Below are 5,832 nucleotides of genomic sequence, written 5' to 3'. Positions count from 1 at the left end.
AACAAGAGGCAAGTTAGTTTTTGCAGTAGAAGAGGGAATTAAAAGCTTAAAGGTATTAAACAAATAAAGCACAGAGGAAATGTAAAGTCACAGTAATAGCTTGAAATGGTAAAAGCCTAAAAGTATGTCCCCAGCAGAGTCGTCATGCTGTCGTGCTCCCTTTTTCTCGCGAAATCGGGTTTAGGACATTTGGGAGGACAACTCGCTCCCCTTTGGGAATTGGGTTTGAATTGGAGAGTCGCCACCTAATGATTAAAGTGCATTAGGACACTAGGAAGGAATTGATCTAGAAAACTAGAGATTGGGTAAGGGCTAGAAATTATCCCGAGGGAAGGTGTTAGGCACCCCTCAGGATCCACTAGTGTGGTTCCCGGACATGCTACAATTGTGACTTTAAGTAAAAAGTAGGCAAGTAGAAGTTTTAAATATAAGGGGTTTTCACGTAATGGTTGCAAATAGATTAAAGTTTAAAGAAAACAAAAGGAAGCTGAATTTTTGAGGAAAACAGTTTGAAAATTCTGAAAAAATAAACAAGTAAAGGGAGAGAGGGGTCCTAGGTTTACAAATAATATGGATTACCCCACACAACATCGGGTAATCACTCCTCAAAGAGGGGCTACACGAGATGTTATCGTGTGGTCATCATATCCATATCTACCCTTTCCAACCCCGTTAAGGTATTAAAGCGTGGAATGGTTTCCTTACTTATTGCATGCTATTACCCGCCCCATTCCTATCAGTCCCGAAGGTACTTGGGACTACTAATCTTAAAAGGGAGGGGTATGAAGTTTTTGCAGTTTTAAAGGACAAAATTCTAAGGAGACAATCAAAACATATATAACAACTATTGGGAAAGCATGTAAATAGATATGACTCAAATAAACCTCCTTAAACCAAAGAGAGCATATAGTTTTAACATGTCTTACACGTACTGATTATGGTATGATTAAACTTAAAAGGTTAAAGCAGGCAGATTTATCACATATTTTCAGATAAGAAGTCCGAATTGGACCTGCCCATTGGTTGTAATTATCAAAGACTAGCGCAATTATAGCTTTTACCCTAAAGCTTGCCTAGGTGTTGGGCGAAACCTATAGGCATGATATCTATTAGTTTCAGAAATAAAGCAGTAAACTGATTACAGGAAGGTTGCCAGTTTTTTGCCAAGTTTTGCAGATTAAACTTAAAACGAGCGAGGCGATTCAGATTTGATTGATAGTTCCTATAGGCATATTTTCTAGGCGTTGTTAATTTAAAACACTGTCATTGGCATACAGGAATACTATAGACAGGTCATCTATATGCAATCGATTGTTTAAGCCTATAAACTCATTTGCCTAGTGACAGATGCAGGTGCAAAATGTAGGAAGTCCTATAGGCATATTATCTATATGATAATGCAGAAGTGCAGATACCTATAGACATGGTCTCTATATAATGCAGACGTGCAGAAACTTATAGATATGGTATCTATATGAAATGCAGAAGTGCAAAAAACTTATAGACATGGTATCTATATGAAATGCAAAAGTGCAAAAGCTGAAAGCAGGATACGTGAATGCAGAAGTATAGTAATCCCCTATGAACATGGTATCTACCCCTTTGCATGCACGATTGACCCTCCCTTTTTCACTAACAGCCCCAATAGTTATTACAAATTATTACAGCCCAGAATGAATAAGAAAAGCAAAATTACATCAGAAATTAGAGTACAACCAAGGGGAGCCTAATTCAGACCCCAGGTCTAAAATATAAGATGAACAAACTCCAAATATCAGGATCCCAAGACTTTCTTTTATTTGGATGTGTAAGAGTTCCCTAAGAGCCTCAAATGGACTCCGGGCAGTGCTCACACCCAAACACATACAGGATTAAGAACATAATGTAGTGTGGAAGGGCCATCCCTCAAGTATCCAAGTTCAGAGGGAACTCAAGGTCCCAAGGCAAGGCTTACAGGAGGGGGCAGATCTTAGAAGCTAAGAGTAAGTGTAAGTGCAGAGTTTGAAAAGGGGAAATGGGAAGTGGTAGAGAAATAGGGATAGGGTAGTGGGCATACCTAGCAATGGGAAGTGCTAGCACACCCCACAAGCCTGTGAGAACACATTGTTTTGGGAGTTAGGATCCTCTAAGGGATCAAGTCCAGACATGAACAATAACTTGCATATTGTCATGTCATGAACTACAACTCAAATCACATAGAGGGGAATGAGGGTATAGGGATTCGTAGCTGAAACAAGAAAAATAAATTAACAGGCTAATTAAACATTCAACTCTATATAGACAGTAAAGTAGACATGGATGTAAAGGCTATAAGTGAACACATTGGGATGATGCTGAAGCTAAAACTAGAACATACCCAGTCTCAAAGAAACAATTGAAAGAAAGCAGTAGTCTTGCAAAGCCAAAGTGCAAACAGGCAGTCAGAATGCTATGATCTTAGAAAAGAATCGTGATGTTGTAAGGGTGAAGTATAAAGTGTAAAATTGTTGAACTGAAGGTCTGTTAAAGTGCAGAAGGGTCGTGCTCTTTTATAGTGTAGAAAGCAAGCAGAAATAGGTAAGAAAATAGTTTGAAAATCAATTACACAAGGTTTCCCCCTAATTAAGGGATTCTGATTTTAAACGGGCAAAACTAATTAAGGAAATGGATTCATCAAACATTTTTTCAAATCAACATAAAAGGGGTAAATACATAAAGGTATATTTAAGGACATGGGCTTGACAACACACAGTTTGTGCAAATAAGGAAAGGAAATCAGTTAACAGCCAAGAAAATCGAATATTGAAGATTTTGTATGAATGAACCAAGTCAGAAAGATGGGAAAGATTTCAACTTAAGGAAAATTAGTGCCAATCAATTAGACTTATTAAAAGGAATTCTGAATCAATCACAAGTTGGAAAATCATTCTGAAGAAATATTCCTCATATATAAAAGCATACAAACACGTTAAACATGAAGAAATTTGTCATGCTATTCAGAAGAGTCTAGTGTAGGAGAATCAAAATTGTGTGCAAACAAAAGAAGTTCACACTTAGTTCATAGACCCAGAAATAAGTCTGAAAGAGTCAAGGTTCCTCAAACAGAACCCTAGTTTGATCATATGACCAAACTCGGAGGAAACTCCCAAATTCTAGGGTTTCAGAAAAACCTTAAATCGGAAAGAAGTGATTTTTGAAAGAAAAATTAGGAAAAACGTTTAAAAACTCAAGTAGAGCACATATATAGAATAGATTTAAGAAAAAAAATCAGAGAAAACCTTGAATAGCTAGGGTTTCAGAGGAACCCTAAAGCGAGAAAGGGTTGGAAAAGGTCTGATCTGAGTCGGATAAGTTAGAAATAGGCTCATAATGCTTGGATATGCCGGAGCAAGGCCGGAGAGGCCATAGAACCTCGAATTGGAGAGGATCTGAATGGACACCATTGAGGTCAAACCTCGAAACTTCGAACACCAAGTGTTTAAGAGCAGAGGGAGATGATTTTAAGCCATCCATGGCCTTAGAGGCCATGGATTCTGGTGAGCTGAAGGTAGAAGACAGTAGGAGATGATTAGGGTTTCAAGAACCTTCGAGAGAGTTTGAGAGATGAGAGGATTCAGAGGAGACAGCTGGTGAGAAATGGGATAGGGTTGGGGGGTGTTTGGCAATTAAAAAGGAAAGGGGAAATTTTGGCCGTTGATCGAACTGATCAACGGCCTGGATCAAAAGAGGAAACCGGGCAGGTTGGATAAGCGGGTTAGGGGCGGGTCATTTTAGGAATTGGGCTGGCTTGTTTGAATTTGAAATTGGGGTTAATTGGGGCTGATTTTAGGCTATAATTGAAATGAAATAAGGTTAGTATTTAAATAACCACTTTTCCCTTTATTTTTATAAAAATAGTAAAATAATTTCTGAAAACAAATTAAATGTACTAAATTAATTAATAATGTATAAGTATTAAATTAAAAATACTAGAATCAAATTTGTAATTATAAACGTAATTAAATCTTAAGATAGGCTAAAATTGCAATCATATGCAATTTAGCTTTAAAATACTACATAAATTTGTAAAAATGCGTAAAAATTACCTTAGCTATATTTTGGTATAAATGTGAGAATAAAATAAGTTATTCACCAAAATGATTATTTTGGGAATAACTATTAGTTTTTGTACTGCTAAAATGGGCAATAAATTGATTTAAAAAATCTTTTAAAAATTAGGAAAAAATACTAAAATACTTGGACATACTTATATATGCATATATATGCTATTTTGAAAATATTTTGCATATATAAAATGCATAGGGAAAAATTGGGTATCAACAGTAACTTGGTCTTTCCTTTTCCCCTACCTCGGGAGGGTTTTGCCCTCTCTTTAACTGTATCGCTTCCACCTCTAGATCGGACCATTATTTTCAGCAAACAAGCAATGAAAAAAATCAGCACAAAGCTTCAAGCATGAGTTAAATCAGTGCTGTTGAAATGCGGAAACTGCTTCTCAGAACCAGGCACCGCAGACCGCAAAAAAGTTAACGCGACCATAAAGTGACCACCGCGGACCGCAAAAAAGTAACCGCGGCCGCGAAGAGGTTAGGATCAGACTACTAACTCTCTAAACTTTAATAACCGCGGACCACAAAAAAGTAAATGTGGCCGCGAATGATCAACCGCGGGCCGCCAAAAAGTAGACGCGCACGCGAATAATTTATCAGACTTCTCTGATGTTCAACAGCGCGATCCGCAAAAACTCGGCCACGGCCGCGAAGAAACAACTGCAGATCGCAAAAAAGCAACCGCGTACTACGAACTAGTACCAAAACTAAGAAATAAAAAGTTCCCTACCGCGGACCGCGAAAAATTAACCGCGGCCGCGAACTTCTAACGCATGTGGCACTGAAGAACAATTTAACAAAGGGTTTTCACCAAGTGCATCCAATCCATTCAATTTGCAATGAAAGTTATTAACCCTATCCCCCCATTAGGCATGTATACCTTACCCATATATGCTTAGTCAGTAGTTTTAGATCAAGGGGTGTATTTCATTCTAACTAAAAAAATTGAAAAGAAAAATTAAAACAAAAAGAAAAGAAATGAGACAGATGAAATTAATCTATGGATTTTAACATACCAGATGTGAATGTTTAGCAGGCAAACAACGCTTGATTCAAAAGAATTTAGAGTGAAAGCCATATAGATGAACAATGCTCTAGGAGTTTAGGGTTCGAAAAGGGTAAAAGATCTAGGGACCTCCTATTTATACTTAGAAGATGGACCCCAAAACTTACTGAACACGGCCGCAAAATTCTACCGCGGTCCACATTATTTTACTTGATGAAGAACAACTTCAAGCAATTGGCCGCGGTTCATGAAATTATGAACGCGGCCACGGAATTCACCACGGACCGCCAAATTATGAACGCGGATGTGAACTCAACTTCAGAGAGGTGATATTTTGAGTTCTTCAAGTACGCGTCCACGAACAAAAAGCACCCTCGCGTACTGCTAACACGAACCGCGAGATATTTGGGCGCGGTCCGCAGAATTCCTCATAATTGGGCAAATTTTTCCAGCAAAAGTCCTGCACTTCACAAACAATTCCTACACAAACTTCACAACCAGTTAGTCCAAAACAAAGCCTAAACTAAGAAGAAAATAAAAAATAAAGAAAAACACATGGGTTACCTCCCAAGAAGCGCCTGATTAAACGTCGCAGCACGTCGCATGTTACCATCATTCACTTGAAATGGATCAATGCAACCATGTGGCTATCATCAAACTTGCCAAGATAGTGCTTCACTCGATGCCCATTAACTCTGAAGATTTCACCATTTTTGTTTTTCAAATCAAGAGCACCAA

The sequence above is a fragment of the Nicotiana sylvestris genome, chromosome 7, assembly GCF_000393655.2.
Source record: "Nicotiana sylvestris chromosome 7, ASM39365v2, whole genome shotgun sequence".
NCBI classification, from domain to species: Eukaryota; Viridiplantae; Streptophyta; class Magnoliopsida; order Solanales; family Solanaceae; genus Nicotiana; species Nicotiana sylvestris.
The sequence above is the reverse complement of the archived record's forward strand: the minus strand, read 5'-3'. Positions refer to the sequence as shown.